General features: G+C 40.9%; 1 protein-coding gene across 2 annotated transcripts in view; it reads right to left on the reverse strand.

Moving 5' to 3' along the window:
• Window positions 1–23215, reverse strand: part of LOC134347086 (ephrin type-A receptor 5-like) — a 328980-nt gene that overhangs the window by 252722 nt on the left and 53043 nt on the right. The window lies entirely within an intron of this gene.

The raw sequence follows: 23215 nt of genomic DNA on the forward strand, positions 1-23215 counted from the left end.
CTTCACTTCCATTTTTATTCTCCTCACTTTCATTTCTCTCCCTCTCCTTGAACCTTGTTGCTTTCACTTTCTCCCTATCACTTTTTCTGTCTCCTATCTTTCTGTCTTCTTTCCTATTCATCCTCCTCCCTCTCCCTCTCACCTCAGTTCTTTCTCTATCCCTAACCCTTTGGTCCCAACCCCTTTGCCATTTTAAATTATTACTCTCCTTGTGAATGTTTCTATTATCCTGCCCTTATTTCAGTATTTTTCTATCTGCTCACACCCATGCTTTTTTATCTTCTACATATAATTTCAATTCCCATTTCCCTTTCTCACTTGCTTTTGTGTACATTTCTCTTTCCCTTTTTATTCATTTTAACGCAGTTTCTCTAGCTTGGTTCTTTCAGTAATTATTGGCACAAACAACATTTTGGATACTTCAAATCATCGATTGAGCAGGAAGACAACTGAATGGGTATCTATCGAGAAGATAGTGGAGAGCTGGAGCCTGGGCATACTGGGAAGAAAGACTAGATGGACTCAGCTAAGATGGGACACAGAATCAAGACCTGACTTGTAATGTTATACTGAGTCTGTGTTCAGGGAGGAGAAGCTGCCCACCTTGTTGGAAGTCTGCAGCAGTTGGGAACACCATCTGGGCCATGTACAGAACTAGCTGTCCTAAAAGTAGCCAGCAAGGCCGCCTCAGAGAAAACTAACAAAGCACAGGTCATCACAAACAGGGATTATGTCATTTCAATATGCAAGCAAAAGGCTAGTTGTCCATTTGTTTTGTCTACACCAATATGCCAGATGGCACAGCCGCAAGATCTCATTATGTGCGCACCTCCTGTCCACCATATTACACAATTAAATACCAGTTAGTGAAAAGAAATGGATATGGAACTAAAGCTATTTCAGGTCTTCAATACCATTCTCCCCTTTCATGTTAATAATCACATCAAATTCACAAGCACTTGTTCAAATCCCAGTGCAAGTGCACAGGTTAGCTACAACCCTACCAGTTGTAGACCATTATGGTCGGAGTATATTGGCATCTGTAGCACAATTATACATGATATTTGTGAATATGTATGGTCATGGCACCAATAAAATAAACTTTTCAATTAAACATGTTGGTTTAGAGTTTGGTCTCCTGATGTATAAAACAATTGAGTCCCATAATTAGGAACTCCTTCTGTAAGTTCCACTGTGTCCCCAATTCATTCTCCTTCCTTGAGATCCTTCTCTACAGTTGACATGGCTCATTGCAATTTTTTTATCCTTTGCTTCAACATGTTTGCCTCAAATTCTTCTGTTTTTGTTAAGTATTTTGGGATATCATGAAGGATAGCCACCATCCAAGACTTGCATTCTTCTCATTACAAGTATCGGGGAGGAGGTACAGAAGTCTGAAGACCCACACTCAACATTTTAGAAAGTTTCATCCCTCTATTATTAGATTTCTGAATGGGCCATTAACTCATGAACACTATTTCTCTATTCCTCTTTTGACCTACCTATCTATCTATCTATCCATCCATCCATTGATTTGAAACTTTTGGTAACTTGTTATGCCTGCGCTGTACTGCTGCCACAAAACAATAATTTTCATAACTAATGTTAGTAAGAACAAACCCGATTCAGATTCTGATGTTTTCATGCATTAAAACAGGAAGGTGGAATGAAGAAGATGCCAGAAATGAAGGAACCAGAGGGGTGCTTGTTCATTGGAGAAGGTTACAAGGAAGGAAGAACTATGGAGGGATTTAATGAGAGCTTCAAATTGCTGCCAAAATAAATCAATGAGTACAAATGTGGAAGAGGAAGAGAAGATGGTGCAAGTTAGGAGATAAGCTGCAGATAAACTAAAGTTGATGGGAGAATATTAGAATTGTCAATATAACAAATGAGGGCTTCACCAGGTCTGAGACACAAGCAGAATCCACCAGGTTGGAAAGGCAAAAGTAGAATGTCTTTTAATGAAAAGGATATAAGCTAACTCCAAAGTCAAATAAGATAGTTCTCTTACAAATTGTCTGACAAAATCATACACTGTGATAAAATAGCCTGAGGGAACAATATTTGTGGTGGACAACTTAACAAGTACAGTAGCTGGGTATTACAAGAACAGACTGCAGGGGCCATTTCTGAATAGACACTGTATGTTATGTCCTGCTATACAAGTTTCCTCATTCAAATCTATTATGTGACTCACAAAGCAGCAGAGAATTTTTTTACTGTTTACCATTCCTAGCTCTTTCAAAATTTTGCATATTTTTGATTGGAGCTACTGTTAAGCCCTCTGAACTAGCTTTTCAAGTTTTCAAAGTGACCGTATCTTTTCAACCCTGGGGTTACAGAACACATTCTCCATAGCTTCAGAATTACATTCAGTATCAGAAGTTCCAATCTATGTCTTTTACCTTCTCCTTCCTGCTTTTGTATTTATGACTCAATAAACTTGCTAAGATCAAACAACTAAGAACTGTTGGGTGTCTTTTGTTAGTAGATGTATTGTGTCTACAATATCGTATTTAAACAATTTCGTAATTGAATATTGGTGAACCTTATTTCCTGTCTTTGGCTATCTTCAGTTGTTTTATCAGATTAAAACTGACAGTACTGTCATATTAAAATCTCATTTATTTCTCTTACTTCAATCATAAGATTAGGCCATAAGACCATAAGACTTAGGAGCAGGATTAGGCCATTGGGCCTATTGAGACCGCTCCACCATTTCATCATGGCTGATCCATTTCCCTCTCAGCACCAGTCTCTTGCCTTTTCCCCATAACCCTCCATGCCCTGACTGATGAAGAATCTATCAACCCCTACCTTAAATATATCCAATGACTTGGTGTTCGCAGCAGCCTGTGGCAGTGAATTCCACAGATTCACCACTCTCCAGCTAAGGAAATTCCTCCCCAAATCTATTCTAAATGGACATTCAGCTATTCTGAGGCTGTGTCCTCTAGTCCTAGACTCCCCCACCATAGGAAATATCCTCTTCAACATTTGTTAGGTTTCAATGAGATCACCCCCCCTCATTCTTCTGAATTCCAGTGAGTGCAGCCCCAGAGGCCTTGCATTCCCAGAATCATTTTCAGGAACCTCCTTTGAACCTTCTCCAATGTCAGCACATCCTTTCTTAGATAAGGGGCCAAAAACTGCTCATAATACCCCAAGTGAGGCCTTATAAAGCCTCAACACTGCATCCTTGTTTTTATATTCTAGTCTTCTCGAAAAGAGTGCTAACATTGCATTTGCCTTCCTCACTACTGACTCAACCAGCAAATTAACCTTTAGGGAATCCTGCATAACGATCCCAGATCCCATTGCATCTCAGATCTTTGCACTGTATTCCATCTGCCACTTCTTTGAACATTATCCTAATCCATCTATAAGTCCTTCTGTAGCCTCTCCACTTCCTCAACACCACCTTCCCCTGCATCTATCTTTGTATCATCCACATACGTGAATATTATCATACCATTCACAACTCAGGAATAAGCACACATTGATGCACTGACAAAATAAATAGCTGAAATTATGATACTAATCATTGCAACTTGCAGTGAACCAACATTAAAAAGAGAAAGGCATCTTTAATGCTCTTGAGAGAGAGAGGGCTGATGCATTTTACACACACATGGAATGGTGAAGCAACTTAACACATTTTGGACAGTACCCCTCTGGATGAAAAAAAAACCTAAGAATCAGATCACCCGCAAAAGCCGCTCAGTGGTGCTTCGGTCGATTATTGCTAAAATGGCCCCCAATGTGAAAGGAACCTGGACATTTTAGATTTGATTGGCCCAGGTGGGATTGTTGCTTTGTCTATACCGTTCACAGGCGGAATGATGTCACTGGTGGCGAGTGATGCTTATCTCTACCTCACTGACAAAAATGAGGACGATTATATGTGACCTATGACCTTTGTTTTCAACTTACAATAAGGCAAGTCGCAAACAAATGCGAGTGCCCACACTGGGGCATTGAAGTTTTGACCACAGACTCTGCCAAATGTTACACACGTGCTGCACTATTAACTGCATGCTTCGCAATCTCCTTGTTACACAGGGTGCCACAAGCAGTCAACTGACCCCTGATGATCCCATGCTTCCCAGTGGTTGAAGGATGCCCACTGTGTGAGGCAATCATTGGGCCCTGTTACTGTGGGGCAGGGACAACACACAGCTGTCCATACAGAATGGTGGAGCCCTTCTTTCTCACTCCAGACCCCTGATGGCCAGTCGATTTTAAGATTTGTGGGCAGCCATTGAAAGAAGTGTATGTTTCCACAGGTGAAGAAGGCATAAGCATTGTATCAATGGACACTGGGGGGCAAAAACTATCCTCATGACTTTTGTACAGGGATCTTCACCAATTTTACAATGTTTCAGAGTCACTTTGTTTGAGTGTGAGCCTGATCATTGGTGGGGGATTAAAGCCAGAGGGAGTTTGAAGCAATAAAGAATTTGTTGGAGGAACTCGGCAGATCAAGCAGCATCTCATTCAGGGTTTCAACCAGAAACGTCAATAATTCCTTTCGACCTCCTTTCCCCCCTCCACCACCCCCCCACAAATGCTGATCATCCATCCTCCAGCAAATTGTGTGTTACTCTAGATTCCAGCATCTGCAGTCTCTCTGGTGTTTCCTGAGTGAACTCAAATTCTGGATATCACTGTCCACACTAGCATTTACCTTCAGTCCCACTATCTTCACAGCACATCGAAAAGAACTCCATTTCTTTTTTTTTTGAGAAATGTAATGATTTTGGCGGTTTCTAATATGAAGAAATTTACTAAAGTGTTGCATCACCCCACTATACAAATCCGTGTATAAACTTAAAGTTCAAAGTACATTTATCATCAAAGTACATATATGTCACCATCTGCAACCCTAAGACTCTACTTGCTAATTTAAAAATGTTTTAAATTGTCCAGTTAAATGGAATAACCTTGATCTTCTTTTTATATGTTCACTACTCAGACTATCATTCTCTTATGTCTAAATGACCTAGTAACAGAAACCTTCTCCGATTGTTGAGCCACGTGCAGAACAGTCTCATACTGAACTCCCCAGGCACTAATCTATCTACAGCAGATACATATTACATTTACAACCCAATCTCACCAACGGCATCTGTAAATCAAGTTCACTCCTGCTTTTATCATCTGTCTGTAATCAAGGGCTATTCAGGCCACATTTAAATCTCATTTCTGTCGGTCAGATAGTCACATTAGTCCTTTGGAGCTTATTCAAGCTTAAATTATTATATTCTCCAATAAACACTGAAGCTCCTTTAGCCTGAATTCTGTGGGCAGCATTAATGTATTTTACTGGCAGACATATCCAACAATAAATCAGTATTGTAACGTTAAATATTCACGAGACCTCACATATCTGTGAGTCTACTTTTTTTTCTGCTGGCCACTTAGAATGTCCTTGATGCTGTAACCAGACACGTGTCGCAACTCCAGTGGCAGATGGAAGCAGTTTGCTGATTCCAGTGAATCCCCTGAGCGTTACAGCACTGGACCGGAGCACCAAATTTAATCACACAAAGAACTTTGCTGTTCTTTTGTTCGCCTCCTGCCTTCTTAATGAGCAATTATTCAAACATAATCGGTCATTATACATATGACAAGCTCTGCATATCGAACACACACACACACACACACACTCACACACGCAATAAATATAGCACATCTGTGGTATGTCGAACTGTCGGTAAACGATTAATTTTTGCTGTACTGCAGATTGTGGTCTTTATTGGGAGGCTTGCTATTGCACGTTTGGTGCGTGGAGGGTGCTGATGCTTTTTTGTGGAAGTGGGTGTGGGTGGGGGAGGATCGTTGCTTTGCTGCTGCTCGTGCATGGGAGGGGGAGCGGGGGGGCTTTGGGTTATTAATGTTTTAGCTGTCACTCAATCTTCAGGGGAACTCTTCTGTTTTTTGTGGAGGTCTGTGAAGAAAAAGTATTTTGGGATGTGCACTGTCTACATTTCTCTGATATTAAATGCAACTATTGAATTATTGAACATCTACACTAATGAATTTTATACAATTTTACACAATGAATACATGAGGAAACCGGATTATGAAAATTCTTGATTAAAGTTGTGAAGAGTCATTCAACTAAATGGACTGAGCCGATAATTGTATGTAGAAAGGATAATCTACCCTCAGTTTTTAGTATAACGGGTCTCACGTTCAATACCTCTTGTGCAGTGGGTAAGTAAATTTCTCTTTCTGCAGAAAAATAATAAATGCTTGCTAATATGTGAGCACATGTACTTGGATGACTTCAGTTTCAGAGGAAGCATACTATGATGCATTAAGCCAATGAGGCTGAAGGCTGAAATGTTAAATCCCCCTACTGCAAAAGAAATTTCTAAAAAGACGCATACTATCTCAGAGTGATAACAATGTATCAAATATCTTATACACCAGACTTACACAGCACCTGAACCATATTGAGTGAACATGCCTGTACAGCAGAGATTCAGAAAGGAAATTTGGCTATCTGGCCTTCAAAATTCAGACCCACATATATTTAATATATTTTACTCTTCCCTGTCATTTGTTAATGCCTCATTTAGATCCCTTGCTTATCTCTTATGAAACTCAGAATCAAGTTGTACTACCTTAGGGTTGACCTTTGAATGGATATCGATCTAATTTATCACCAAAAACATAAGTTAGAAAAATGTTCCATTATCCACTGCCCTGTGGAGTAAGATATACAGCATAAAAATTCTGGTGCATTCATAGTCATAGAATAATATATCACAGAAGCTGGACCTTCAGCCCAACCTGATCCATGCTGACCAAGGTGCCTAGCCTAAGTTAATCTATTTCCCCACCAGTGGTCCATATCCTTTTAACCTTTTCTATCCACTTAACGTTTAAATGTTGTTAATATACCTTCCTAAACCACTTCCACTAGAAGTTCATTCCATTCCATGTGGGTACCCACTACACTCCACATGGAGAAGTTGCCCCTCATGTCCTTTTACATCATTGACCTTTCACCTCAAACCTATGCAATCTAGTTTTTCCCTGGGGAAAAAATAACTGTGTGTATTCAGTCTATTTATGCCTCTAATGGTTTTGTGCACATATACAATATCAGGTAACCCCTCTGTCATCCACATTGCACAATATAAAATCCATGCCTGCCCCAACCTCTGAGGCTCTGAGTTCTGCCTACATTCTTGCAAATCTTCTTCACATTCCTTTCAACTTCCAAACAGCCCTTTTTGATGATGATTTTACTCTCATCAAAAAGAACAACAAAAAGTGATGCAAGTCAGGAATCCCAATTCTTTCATCTGAATGTTGCCAGAAAACACAGACATTGATATGGGAAAGCATTAACTGGCATTTCCAAAGATGCACTTTTGGATAAAAGGGGTTATCTATGATGTTATGAAAAGTGTTGAGGAGGACGGTGTCACTGACCTTGTGCACCTGGAATTTCCAAAGGCATTTGGCAGGAGGCTCATTAACAAAAATAAAGTCCAAGGGTAGGGACATTATGAGTATGGACATTGAGATTAACAAAACAGGAACATGGAGCAGAGGGTGTAGCAAGTAATTGTTTTTCAAACTGGAGGGAAATGTAACTTCAAGTTCCCCAGGAGTCACTGTTAAGACAACCAATCAATTTGTTGTACATCGACTACCTACACTTGTGGACACTGGGGAGAATTTCAAAGGTTGCAGATGACATAAAACTCAGAGAAGTAGTAAACAATAATAATAGTTACAAACTTTAGGAGGTCATAGAGAAACAGGTGAAATGGGAAGGAGATGGCAGTGAAGTGATATGTCTTGTCACAAGGTGGATTGGGATGCAAAACAGAGCACAGTGATGTAGAGAGTTACATACACAGATACTTGAAGATGACAGGACAAGTAGAAAAGGCAGTTAAAAAGACACACTGGGTCCTTGGCTTTATTAATACTGATGCTTTTAGATGTTAGATTTAATGTTTTTCAGCGTTTTCTGTATTCTGTATTTGTGTTGGGCACGTGGCCAAGTGGTTAAGGCGTTCACCTAGTGATTTGAAGGTCACTAGTTCGAGCCTCAGCTCTGGCAGTGTGTTTGTGTCCTTGAGCAAGGCACTTAATCGCACATTGGTCTAGTCTGTGCGAGGAGTGGCGCCCCACACAGACTTCCAATCTGCACCTTGTAAGGCATGAAAATGCCCCCAGTGTCTGAGTCGACGTTCCCTCCCGTTCCCCCTCTATATTCTAAGAAATTTTTACAGCAACATGCACTTTATTAGCACCTCTGCTCTAACATGAACTAATACCTCCGCGGGCAACAACAGTGTTGGGTAGGGGGAATTTGGAACATCCCCGAGACCTCATCCAGTGGGTCACAGGGCAACATCAACGCTGTGAGCAGGTTAGGGAAGAGGGTTTGGACTCTGTGCTTTGGAGGGTGAAAAGTATCGGGAGACTGTGATGCTGAGGGGAAGGGAAACCAGGGCAGAGCTGAACGCTGCCTGAGGTTTCCAGTGGCTGAGGTGCGCGAGACTGACAATGTTACAAATATAGAAACAGGTGATCTTGGTAGTCATAGAAACAAGTCCCTCTGTCACAGAGCAAGCACCATTTACACTAAAATTACACTATTCCCATTTTATTCTCCCACATCAATCACACACCTATTCCTCCACCACCCCCCACCCCCACCCGCACACCCAATATTCTTTCTTTAAGCTGCACACTATGGACAACTTACACTGGCCAAGTCATCTACCACCCTGAACATCTTTGGGACATGGGAGAACATCCACACAGCCGTAAGGAGAATGTGCAAACTCCCCACATAAAGTACCCGAGGTCAGCATTGAACCTGGATCCCTATCACTGTGAGGCAGTGGCCCCACTGGAGAAAATATATATAGGAGACACAATGGAACAGTACATGGCTTGCTATTCATTCAGTGTTGTTCATTCTATGCATTCATTGTGCCACAAGTCTGTATATTTGTCATGTTAGCACATTATTTATACAAGACACCTCTATAACACTTGTGACCTTTTTGGACGCGTCAGGTGTTTGAAAAGGTTTTATACAGGACCCAGCTCCTCAATGTCCACTGACAGAAACACCACAGACTATGGTACTTCCCTGCAAAGTCTTTATGTTGGCTATACCAAGTATACCAACTACTCCCGCAACCTGAAGCAAGCCAGTCAGCAGAGTCTCCTCACAAATATCTTGTGATAGCAGAAGACCAAAATATTTCAGGAAGAGCAAAGAGCACCCTTCACCAAGATGATCTTCCAGCAGCACTTGATGTTTGTCTTGGTTGGGTCGCTAGGAACAGCCTACCTATCGGGGTTAGCACCACTGTCCCACAGCAAAATAGATTTAGCATCTCAAGCTCAGTTCAGGTTAACTCTGGGTTCTGACACTGAGCAGAGCTCAGTTCAGTCATGGTAACAGGGAACAGTGGGACTAATCTGAGATCCCTGCCAAACATCAATATAAATAGACAAGTTCGGCTCCCTTTCCGTTCCCATATACTTCACACAAAGATCCAAAACTCTTGGTACAATGCCAGCTAATATATCATTTAAAGATTAATTTTGAATCTTCAGAGATAAATGGATTATAAAGAAACAAGTTACTAGAAAAGCTGCCAGTGGGTCAGGCAGTATCTTTAGAGGGAGATGGACAGTTGATATTTTGGGTCAAGACCCTTCATCTGGTGGATTTCATGAGGGAAGTCTTTCAACTCTCAAACCCTAGTGCAACACATCATTGCCAGGTGAAAAACCCAGTCCTCTTCCAGGAGTTTATCTAAACTGTGGCAACTCAAACATTTTAATCAGGTCCAAAGCATTTGACTTAACCTGCTCTGGTGTTACTGGTCAGTCAGTTTCCACAGTTCGTTAGGTCATTGCTGTTATGTTTAGTAACTTCAAAAGATAAAACCTAATTACAATAAAAAGATGGGAGCCCAGAAGATAACTCACGTACATCTGTTTTCACTTTAAGTGAGGTGTGCACGTATCACATGACAGCTTGACGAATGCAATTCACTTATTTTTACATGTAACCCATAATGAATTATCTGAATGAACAAGACTACTTAACCAAATATACAATATTGCTGAAATAGTAAATGCACACCAATTTCAGCCGCAGGGAGTTTTCTGCCTTGACATAGCGGATACACTGGATTGGTGGCCTTGAACTTAGCCAATACAACCACACAAAGTGGAAATAGAAAGACATCTTTCTCTTCCAAAATAATGACAACAATTCCTAATTGTACCAAGGGAATGGACAAAGGGCACAACAGACTTGAAGGAAGCTAGCAATGATACAGCAATGATGGACGTCAGAGTTACAGATCTGGGTCTACACTGTTCTTGTAGGCTCAACACAGTTTAAATGTTCCCGTGGCAGACTCCGAACCTCCTGCACAATGAAATTAACTTTCACTGGCCAGTATTTTATTTTACATGACAGCACATTTTGGGGCTATTACAAAAGAAACTTAAGAACTAGAACAGTACAGCCCACAATATTGTGCCAAACCAATTCAATTAGTCATCAAATGGTCAACAAGACTTATCCCCGTCCATATCCTTCCTTTCTCCTCACATTATTGAGGCTATTTAAACATCTCTGATGTATTTGCCTCGACCACCATCAAGGCAAGCACATTCCAGGCAGCCAGCTCTCTGTACAAAAAATATATTATCCTCACATATCCTTTGAACTTACCCTTCTCACCTCAAATGCATTCCCTTTGATATCAGACATTTCAACCCTGGGAAAAAGATATTGTCTGTCTTCTCGATATATATACCTCACATAATCGTATTAACCTCTATGAGATTTCTCCTCAGCCTGCACTGCTCCAGATGAAACCACCTAAGTGTGCCCTCTAATCCAGGCAGCATCATGGTAAACGTCTTCGGCGCCCTCTCCAAAGCCCTGACATCCTTTCTACAATCGGGTGTAATACTCCAGATGCGACTTAAGTCAGATTTTATAAAGCTGCAACATAACTTCCTGACTTTTCAACTCAATGCCTTATCCAACTTATAATTCCTAACATGTATCACATCCACCATTCATGCCAAAGCAATTCACAGCCAATTACTTACTTTTGAAGGCAGTTACTGTTATAATGTAGGATGCACAACAGGCAACTTGTGCACAGCAAGCTCTCACAGACAGCAGTATGATAAGGACAAGATAATCTGCTTTACTGATGTTGAATGAGGGAGAATAATAGCAGGGCAAGGGGAATAACTCCCCTCTCTTCTTCCAAGAATGCCATGGGACCTCATTCAGCCACCTGCAGTGCAGGCAAGGCCTTGGTATCAAATCTCATCTGAAAGACGCCCCCTCCAACTGTGCAGTAAGAATGAAACCTCTTATGTTTATTGGATTCTGTAATCTCTTCGACGCCTCCAACATGTGTTCTTCCCATCCTTCAGAAGACAAAGTGATATATATTCCAGTTAAACAAGGCCAGTTGTCAACCAACGCTGGTTTAGTTTACATGTCATATTTGAAAGAACAGAATGCATTTCTCAATGAAATTGAATCTAATTCCTGCTGCTTCTTGTAACATAAAAAAACATAAATTATGCAGTCATAGCCCTTGATATGTAGCACCTTCCTGGCTGAGGGTCACCTGACTGCCAGCCTTCACTGGCTTAGCTGACTGAGATCATTGCAACATCACACGTGCACATCACTCAAATATATTAACCATCGGAAATCATTTTGTATTCAGGCTACTGAGCTGCATACACAAATGCTCTTTTCATTTGTATTATGCTAGCAATGCCAGTATCCCAATGCATCATCAATCTGCAACCCCTTTTGTTCTGGAAGATCCTATATCGTGACAAAAGGAGATAACATGGTAAAAGGGTGAAGCAATGGAAAAATAAATAAAAATGTTATTCCAGCTAGTGTCGCGTTTCAGTGAATTAACTCAGTGTAATCAAGTAGAAATCACTGACTAAGCACAAGTATTCTTTTTAATTACTCACATTTCAGTTAACACTTGCTAATATTAGTGGATAACTTTTTAGTAAATGTAACCGGTAAAAGTAAAAAGTTATGTTTGCTTAAAAATCTATCTTCATCATCAAAACATTTTGTCACCTTTCTCTTTCATTAAAGTTAAGAACATTGGCCTGAATTGTTCAAATCAATCTCAGTGCAGTTTGTATTCCTTTACTGAGAAATGCATCAACTGTAATTTAGATTCTGTCTGTGTGCACACGTCTGTAATGTTGCTCCGAGCAAGTTTTTCAATGTACCTGTTTCTTGCCGTATTCCTGCACGTGACAATAAACTCAACTTCAGCAAATGTTGTCTCTCACAGTCAAATAAGCCAAAAATATGACTGGATGTTCCATGCCATTTGTCCCATCAATGCCCCATTGGAGTGCTCATCACTGGGCTCACTTTTAACTGTTGGTGTGGTGCAATGATTCCATTGGTTCGGCTGTAATCCCTTTCCAGTGCTGTAAGGGTCTCCAGCTGGTCTTTTCACTTGTGTTACAAATCATCTTAGTAGATAACTCAAGAAACACAGCAAAAGCAATGTTCAAAATGTGCAGTTACACTTTCCCTTTCATCTACTCAAATTGTCAATGCATTCAAACTGTATTCAATAAAATGAGTACTAGTAACATGTGCTGAATAATGGTATGCATTGTCTCTGCTTACACTGTTCAAAGTACAATGTGCAAAAGTTAGATTCTCATTTAGTCACATGTGGCTAGTGGCTAATACATTGAACAAAGCTGATTTAATTGTTACATGCATATTAAATACATTAGCTTATATTTCAGTGCTAACAGGTTGTCGATCACTGGCATAACCATGCAAGGCAGTGAGGACTTTGCCAAGCTTTAGAAATGTTAATCTTCCTGTTAAATTGTGGGCTGCAAGCATCCTTGTTACAGATGACAAAGCCTCCAGCCAAGTCCCTGATGGATGGAGCAACGTGATCCATTTACCTTGATTACTTTTAGGTAGCTAGGCAAATTTATGCAAATTTGGCTTGTGCATATTATGAATCGGAATCGCCTTTTTAAATTCACTTTGTAACATCTCAACCAGGACATACTGTATTTAAAGTGATTTAAAATAATTAAAAAGCAAAGGTTTTCTTGCAACAATGGAAACATTGTAAAGTAAAATTTAAAACAATAATAGAAGGATATATTAGGGCAACTGACAAATATTTGTTGATAGAGATATTTTAATCCATTTCTACTCAGCCTTAACCATGGAGACACATAGTGTGTCTACCCTCACTATCCTCCATGAGTGTACTCCCTTCATTGTCATGGAGGGTTTGATATGGTCATTCACATCTCTACCAGTGTTCGTTCCTCTTTATCTTTGCTTTCTTCTACCTAACCCAGTGGTTCTCAACATGGGCCATATGGTCCCTGGGGAGTGGGGGGAACCATGCCATATTTTGTTGGTGTTGACAAAAGAGACATCTCCAGATCTCCATGTTCCTCTGATGTTTTATTTATTAACATACCATGCGGAATAGGCTCTTCCGGCCTTTTGAGTCGCTCCTAGGATTTAATCCTAGCTTAATCGTAGGACAATTTACAATAACCAATCAACTGACCGACCGACTGGTGCATCTTTGGGGGAAAGCAGAGCATCCAGAGGAAATCCACTTGGTCACAGGAAGACTGTACAAATCCTTACAGGCAGAGGCAGGAATTGAACCCCGGTCACCTGTACTGTAAACCATTGTGCTAACCACTATGCCACTGTGCTGCCCAATAAAGGTTTACCCACATTTCAATTTTCTTCAGCTTAATAATAGTAAAACCAATCCTCAACACTCCTTCCACAAAACATCTCCAAGTCTTCAATAACAATTCAGCTTTTTCTTCAGTATCTTTCCAAGTTAACCTAGACTGTTCACAATTTCAGAGATGTGGCTGCTCTGGAAGCCATCTTAGATTTTGTTATGAAATGAAACTGAATGGGCCACTGAGATTCTTCGTAAGGACTGGTGTAAATTTGCCCAACTACTACAAATAATCAAGGCCAGCGGTCCCCAACCACCGGGCCGCAAAGCATGTGCTATCGGGCCGCGAGGAAATGATATGATTTGGAGATATCAGTCAGCTGCATCTTTCCTCATTCCCTGTCACACACTTTTTAGCTTGAACACATGCAAGGTCATTACACATGCGTCATCCATGTCAGCGCGAGAAGGAGATCAACTCCTCGAGCTTGCAAATGACGGCGGGCTGAAAAGTCTGTTTGACATAACATCTCTGCCGGCATTCTGGATCAAAGTCAAGGCTAAATATCCTGAGGTAGCCACAAAAGCACTGAAAACATTGCTTCCATTTCCAACATATCTCTGCAATGAATGCAACGAAAACTAAACTGTGGAATAGACTGGACATGAGGAACCCCCTTCGAGTATCGTCGTCTCCCATCACCCCTCGATAGGACTGTCTTGTTGCAGGGAACAAGTATTCAGCCCAGGGCTCCCACTGATACAGTGATATTGGTGTGTTGCAATGATTTTATATGTTCACACAGGGAAAATATGTGATGTGTGTTTAATATCCAAACGTTACTTAAAATGTTACAATGCTATTGACTTATAAGTGACTTATATAACCATATAACAATTACAGCATGGAAACAGGCGATCTCGGCCCTTCTAGTCCGTGCCAAACGCTTACCCTCACCTAGTCCCACTGACCTGCACTCAGCCCACAACCCTCCATTCCTTTCCCGTCCATATAACTATCCAATTTTTCTTTAAATGTTAATATCAAACCTGCCTCTACCACTTCTACTGGAAGTTCATTCAACACTTACTTCAAGCTCCCCTGTCCTCCCCTGATAATTGACTTCTAACTATATTCATGCGAGGAAGATATGCAGTATGTTTAATATTAAATTCGTTAGATAAACCCTTTTAGAAACGAAATTGAGTGTATTAGCCACTTATCACCTATATTATTCCAGTCATGATTAACACCCCCCCCCCCCGGAAGAGAATCGCCGAAAACGATTTGTAGGAAAAAAATTGGCACGTACACACATACGCACACAGGTGCCCGCACATGGCTTCATGGTTAATGTAGTCTTTCTCGGGGTAAACACAACATATTTGACTGTTACTCTTGTCCATTGGCAACCCTACCCCCGCCCCCCAACCCTGGTCAGCCGGTCCACAAGAATATTGTCAATATTAAACTGGTCCGCAGTGCAAAAAACGGTTGGGGACCCCTGATCAAGGCAAATGGCTTAGATTGCTTCATGCACCAGGGTCTTGTCTGGGTCACCTTTTGTAACAATATGCTTGCAACAGACTGACTATCACTTGTTACAAAGTTGCTTGTGACTCTGTTCAATCAGGATCCCATGATTGATACATCTCATGTACATCCACTACACCTCAAATCATCCACATAACAATCACAACAAGATCTTCCACCTCAGACAATCAGATTACGGAACCTTTATCATGCACTTAACACTTCCAAACTCCAATATTCTGGTATTTGCTGTCTACACGCTCATTTTCCAACTCCTATAAATTTCAAATAATACAAATTTCTGATCACCATATCCTATTGTACACACATTCTATCGTATAACATTTCCAATTTATAATGCTGAACCTTGTTATGTAAATGTCTTGTCATCTCATTCTTTTCGGCTATAGTGATCTTTAACCCAACAATCACCTCAAGCAGTCTCTGTTTCTCCAAATGAAACACTCCACACACAGTCTTATCCTTAGGCATGTGCTAACCACCATGACATCATGAAGGGTTATCTTAGAAATCACAGTTCACCAGTTTCTCCACTCGAAGACCCTTCCAAGTCTCAGTAAATGTACCTCTTTGACCATCTCTGGACACCGTTCCTAATTACTGCTTATTTGTGAAGATGCTTCTCTTTTACAATAAGAGGTAATAAAGTCATGAGTGGATATGTGGAGAGCAGACTGTGAGGAGGAGTCACACTCCAACACTACGCTGTCTAGGTCAGCAAGGTATAATTTGTTTGCTTCCCCTCCAAATGGGTAATTCTGAACAAATCCAAGGCAACTCCTACAGAATTGTATCTGAAGCCGTTTTAAAGATGTTTGCTTGAGACCAAGTCCTCAAGGATGCTGAGCCATGACACAAGCACAAACATTCTTGCAAACCGGCTACTGACCCTCAACCTACTGCAGTTGCAGAGTAGCCATCCCAATAATGCATCCCCCTGTTAATAACACTGTAACAGTGCATTCCTCTTCATTATTTTGCTTCAGCTTCGCAAAAGAAGCAATCAGATGCTTCCTATGTGTGAAAACTATTTGCTGATTTTTTTTAGATTATGAGGACATGCAGTCCTCTTTTATTGTCATTTAGTAATGCTTGCATTAAGAAATGATACAATGTTCCTCCAGTGTGATACCACAGAAACACAGGACAGACAAAGACTGAAAAACTGACAAAAAAACACATAATTATAACATATAGATACAACAGTGCAAAGCAATACCGTAATTTGATAAAGAACAGACCATGGGCACAGTTAAAAAAAAGTCTCAAAGTCTCTGGAAAGTCCCATCATCTCACGCAGACGGTAGAAGGAAGAAAAACTCTCCCTGCCATGAACCTCCAGCGCTGCAAACTTGCCGATGCATCACCCTGGAAGCACCCGACCACAGCCGACTCTTGAGTCCGCCCAAAAACTTCGAGCCTCTGACCAGCCCTCCAACACCAAGCACCGAGCTCCACCTCTGCCGAGCGCTTTGGCCTCATCCCCGGCCGCCAAGCAATAGGCAAAGTCAAGGATTTGGGGCCTTCCCCTCCAGAGATTCTCAATCACACAGTAGCAGTGGCATTTCAATCATGGTGATTTCAGTCCTGTTCCAGCATTTGTATTGGATACCAACTACCAATCATTTCCTCCTTACCACTACACACAATTAATTTCTCTTTATTTATGCTCTCAAATCCCTTTAGTAGTTTAACATTACAAATTGACAATTCCTTAGGCTTCTAAAAACAAGGAAATATAAGCCAAGTCTGTGCAACCTGGCTCTAATTTAACCCTTTAAAAGCTGATGAGTCTGCCCTATACACCATAAGGCAAACATATTCTTTTTGACATCCTACTTCTTGACAGCCAGGTACATAGTTTATAAGGAAGATCCTCCAAAAATGCTTTATTGATGGTCAATTGGAGGTCGGAGTGTATTCTCTTCATCGCCAGTATGGGATGTCAATTTCTCAGAAATCATCTACATGGTTGGTCAAAGATCAGCTTCTTCTGTGAGCAGGGAGTTCAATACATCCTTCAGAACCATAAATCTTGGGAACGATGTTGTCCTTCATGGCAGAATTCCCAGTGCAGACCTTGGTCTTGCCCCATCTAAGTATAGTACACTGTAGTCTGTTTAATGATGTGCCCTTCTATAATCATACTTGTTTTCTTTGCCTTTACGTTAATAAGATACTGGTTTTCAAGTCATGATATTTGAATAATACCCAGTGCAAGTATGCGAAAGTTGTCACGTGTCAGGGATTAATAGCAAGCTGAAACACTCTCTACTCCAGGCGGTGAATGTTTAGTCAAATGAAATTTATAAGAGAAGATCAAAGGAATGTTGACGGGCAAACTTAGAGAGAGTAAACAAAGACCATCACCTAGGGCTCCTGTTTCATTCCTCCCCTCTCCTCTTTATCAAGATTCAAGACTGTTTAATGTCATTTTCAGTACTCAAGCATAAAGGAGAACGAAATATTTGTTACTCCTTATCCAGTGTAGTTCAAAAGAACATAATAAGATGAAGAACACAATAATAAAAAACACAATAAATATAAATTCATAAGATAGCTTGTATACCTACTGTAGATTGATTGCAGGTCCATAAAGTGATGTTAGGCACAGGAGCGTCTGCACAAAAGATGACTTTAACAGGAAATGATAAAGTAGTGTTGGTGTGGAGAGGTGAGTTAGAGACCAGCTAACTCTCCTCTCCACTTTTAGTGCTAATGCAGGGTTTTGACATGAAACGCCAACGGTCTCTTTCCCCTGCAGATGAGCCTGACTCTACGTTCCTCCAGCAGATTGTTTGTTGTTACAGATTCCAGCATCTACAGTCACTTGTGTCACTGTTCTCCATCATCTAGCTGAATGTAGAACAGCTTCAAAGTCCCAAATGGTCTTCTACTGAACATGTTTTATGCACAGATCTTGGATCAGTAGTGAGCACAGGGGAAGGAGACAGGCAGTGACTATCAGAGAAGTTAAGCCAGAACATGGAGAAGAGAATGAGAGGGGCATTGTGAAGCAAGTTTGAATGCCTTACCTAAGGTGCCGACTGGGGGGTCATGGAATTGTTTGAAGATTAATTAGAGCAAAAAATAAGTTTAGGTACAATGGTGCAGCAAAGGCGGAAACCATGAGTTAAGAACTTGGCAAGATAATGCTAAGAGTTCAGACAGATGTCAAGAAATATTTGATTACAGATGATTAACAGCTAGAATGAATTGTCAAGAAGAGCGATTGAGCTCACTAGTGGATTCAACAGAGAAACAGCAGATTCTACCAGGTAGAAAGGTCATGTTGATCATCTGGAATGAATGAGCTCAAATGAAGCAAAAGACCCATTCCACAAAGGAAAGCACATTGATATCGCTGCTGCCCTTCTGAAGGTGTGACAACAAATTTACCTGCCTGCGTCTTTTGCATTTATTGTGTCCTTCTGCTACAGCGGAAGTCACACAGACTGCAGTCTACTACAGCAGACACAGAAATGGGCACTTGAAGGGTCTATACATGCAAAATCAGCTACAGCAGCATCAAATAAAATACAAAGTAATCAGCAGAATCACAGCTCAGGAGAGATAATTACACCAACAAAATGCAATAATCTGCTTTGACTGACAAAGGAAGCATTATAAACAAGATATTGCTAAAAAGTATTGAAAGAGATGACCACATTTAATTAATAATTTCAGACCCAGACACTAGTGCTTAAGTATGCTGGCTTTTGCCTCCTGTGAAGCAGCTAAAGGATGAATTTTCTCTTACATATTTCAGCATAGGAGATGCCTTCATGAGAACCAGTGAACAAATCCAAAAGTCATGTACAAACCTATGCAAATGGATTGAACTTCCATGCTTTTATAAACATTCCTGTACATGCCCTTTGGCTAGCAATGGGTCTGTGACAAAATAATCTTAATGGTAGTCAACATGGAACAACATGTACAACATGGAAAGAGGAAAGTGGCCAACTTGCCCATACCATCTAGTGGGCAACCTGTTTTTTAATCCTGTGTTCCAGTACTTGGTCTCTAGCCCTCTATTCCTAAGTGATTCAGGGCTCATCTAGACACTATTTAATTATTGTTAGTGACCTGCTTTCTCAAGCAATCCATTCCACATACTCACCACTCTCTTTATGAAGAAGATCTTTTCAGATTCACTCTAAATCTCTTCACTTTTTCCCTCAGCTTATCTCCTCTAGTTTTATCTTCCTTCTGATAAGAAGAGTAATTTCCTGCATTCAGACCTATCAATAAATTTATATACCTGAATCATGTCCTCACTTAACCTCCTTGCTCCAGACAGAAAAGACTCAACCATTCCAATTTCTCCTCATGATTGAACTGTTTCATGCCAGGCAACATCCTGGTGAATCTCCTCTGCATACTTTCTAGAAATGTCACATTCCTCCTATGGTGTGGTGAATAAACTGCATGCAGTACTCCAGGTCCTACAAGGGTTTATAAGATTGGAGCATAACCTCTTCCTGTTATTATTGCCCCAACTAATGAAGGCCAGAATCCATTATGCCTTTCTTACCATGTTCTCTACTTTTGATGCCACCTTTAAGGTTCTATTAATTTATACTCCCTCTGTTACTTGATACTCCTCAAGACCCTACTATTCATGGTATATCTCCTAGCCTCATTAGTGTTTCAGAATTATCTGGATAAACTCCATCTAATATGGGATGTGATGCTGAGGCTATATAAGGCACTGGTGACACCTCACCTTGAGCATTGTGAACAGTTTTGGGCTCCTCATCTAAGAAAATATGTGCTGGCATTGGAAAGGATTCAGACGTGGTTCACAGAATGAATCCAGGAATGAAAGGGTTATCGTATGAGAAACGCTTGATAGCTCTGGGTCGGTTCTCGCTGGAATTTAGAAGGATGAGGGAGGGAATCTCATTGAAACCTTTCAAATGTTGAAAGGCCTAGACAGAGTAGATGTGGAAAGGATATTTCCCATGGTGAGGGAGTCTAGGACAAGAGGGCACAGCCTCAGGATAGAGGGGCGTCCATTTAAAGCAGAAATATGGAGAACTTTTTTTCGCCAGAGGGTGGTGAATTTGTGGAATTTATTAACACAGGCAGCTGTGGAGGCAAGGTCATTGGGTGCATTTAAGGCAGATCTTGATAGGTTCTTGATTGGCCATGGCATCAAATGTTATGGGGAGAAGGCCAGGGAGTAGGCTGAGGAGGAGAGTGAAAAAGGATCAGCCATGATTGAATGGCGGAGCAGACTCAATGGGCCAGATCGCCTAATTCTGCTGCTATGTCTTATGGTCTTATAGTTTTGTGATATTTTTCTGCCATTTCACCAAGACACTAATATCCTCTGCAACCAAAGACTACTTCCTACATTATCAACAGCTTCACTTACCTTGTGTTATTCATGAATTTACTGATCAGCTCCCATATCCACATCCAAGTCTTTCACATATTTTACAAGCAGCAAGGGTCCCAGCTTCAATCTTTGTAGGACACTACTAGTCACGGACATCCCATTGTAAATGCAAGCCTCTACCATCACCCCGTCTCCTATTGTCAAGCCAATTTTGGATCCAGATTGACAACTTGCCCTGAGTCCTATGGGCCTTAATTTTTGAACCAGTCTCCATGTGGGATCTTGTCAAACGTTTCACCTGAAATCCATGCAAATCATATCCACTGCCCTACCTTCACTGAAATACTTCAATGTCTCTTCAATGAACTCCATCAAATTTGTCAGGCAGGATCTATCCTTGACAAAGCCATGTTGCCCCTGATAATAAAGATTCACAATAGACCCATGAAAAACGTAGTCACTTTCCATATCTCAGGAACCTCCTCTCACAGAATAGCGGTTATCACTTCTACTCAATTGACTATGACTTGGAAGAATATTTCCAGTTTAATCTGAATTTATTCATATCCTTTCATCAAAAGTTTAGCTGAAATGTGGCCAGTGAAAGTCACCACCACTTCTCCACAACAACTCGGCAATTAGCTGTTTGAGAGAAAAGGTTTTGATGATGATGACCTCAATCCAGCACAAAGCTCAGTGGCCACATCTCAGCCAAACTTTTGATGAAAGAATATGAATAAATGAAGATTAAACTGGAAATATTCTTCCAAGTCATAGTCAATTGGGTAGAAGTGATACCCGCTCTCCTGAGACTTGAACTACCTACGATGCATCCTCATACTACCAATGCCCTGTCTGCAAAATCCTTACAATCCATTCAGAGGCAAAATAAACTGAAGTCAGTATCCCCTGCCACTTCTCAGCAACTCAGCTCCAATAACACTTAACACTCAGCTTGCACTGCAGGTGTAGCACAATGACTCAGATGTAGAGTTGCTGCCTCATTGTGGCACTGACCTGGGTTTAATCCTGACCTTAGGTACTCTCTGTGTGGAGTTTGCACACTCTTCCTGTGACATGTGTGGGTTTCCTCCAGGTGCTCTGGTTTCCTCCCAATCCCAAAGATGTGTGGGTTGGTAGGTTAATTGGCTGCTGTAAATTGGCCCTAGTGTGAATGGTGAAATCTGAGATAGGGGGAGGGGGATGAAGAGTTCATGGGAATTTAGGAAAAATATAAAAATTGGATTAATTTGTAAGTGGGTAGTTGATGGTTATCCCAGACTTGATGCCTGAAGAGCCTATTTCCGTGTTGTGTCTAAAACATTGAACATAGAACAGTACAACACAAGAACATGCCTTCTGCCCATGATGTTGTGCCAAACTAATTAAATTAGTAATTAAATGCCTAACTAACTGATCCCTTCTGTCTACCCAATGTTCACATCCTGTCAATCTCGGCACATTCATGTGTCTTTCTAAGAGCCTCTTAAGTGTCTCTGTCATGTTGTCCTCCACTACCACCACATTCCAGGCACACACTACACACTGCGTAAGAAATTTGCCCTGTACATCTCCTGTGAACTTATCCCTTCTCACCTTAACTTCATCTCTCCATGACTCTAGCTGTGGTGGATGAACTATGTCATCCACCTATCCCACATCATTCTGCTTAAGCAGTTCCTCCACTCCAAAGTCTGTGACAGCAAGAAGCTTCCAGGGAAATTGTCTCAAGGATTTCCACAAAGCCCCCTCATAAAATAGCCACATCTCCCCATGAGAATCCCCAACTCATTAATGATCAAAGTGCAGGAGAATCCAAAAAGATGCTGAGCACTTCAAGTCCCTTGAACAAGAGCATGTTCCAGCCCAGTGAAATGGTGGAAGCAGAGAAGAACTTTCTTAAAAACCGTCACCTACTGTCTCTTCAAACTCACCGTGCAAAATCTGCATCTGAATCTGTTGATTACTGCTGCCTTAAGTCAACAAATTTCTCATCATTGATTAAAGTCAGAGATTAAAAAAAACAATTCTGGTTCTGAGCATTCTCTCTGTAAATTATGATGAAAATTTTGCATGACATGGGTTTTGGCAGGACTGTAATTACTCTTCAATATGGAGACACAAGACACTGCAGATGCTGGATTGTGGAGCAACAAACAATCTGTTTGAAGGAGCTCAGCAGGCTGAAGAGCATCCCCCACAGAATGTAATTCTTTTGTTGTCAATAACTCTTTTATCATAAAACTACAGCCAAAGGAATTACAATCCACATTTATAAAATTCACTCTGGGAAGCCTGGGAGTTTGTTGAGCGTTTACAATCTGCAAAAGGAACTCACTGGGTCAAGTGGCATCTGTGGGAGATGTTGCTTGACCCACTGACTTCCTCAAACAGATTGTTCGTTGCTCCACAATTCAGCATCTGCAGTCTCTTGTGTATGCATGCTGAAGAGTAATTACAGTACTAACAAAACCCATACCTTAGAAAGATTTCATCATAATTTACAGGGAAAATACTCAGAATCAGAATTTTTATCACTTGTAA

Source organism: Mobula hypostoma, chromosome 5 (genome assembly GCF_963921235.1).
Source record: "Mobula hypostoma chromosome 5, sMobHyp1.1, whole genome shotgun sequence".
Lineage (NCBI taxonomy): Eukaryota > Metazoa > Chordata > Chondrichthyes > Myliobatiformes > Myliobatidae > Mobula > Mobula hypostoma.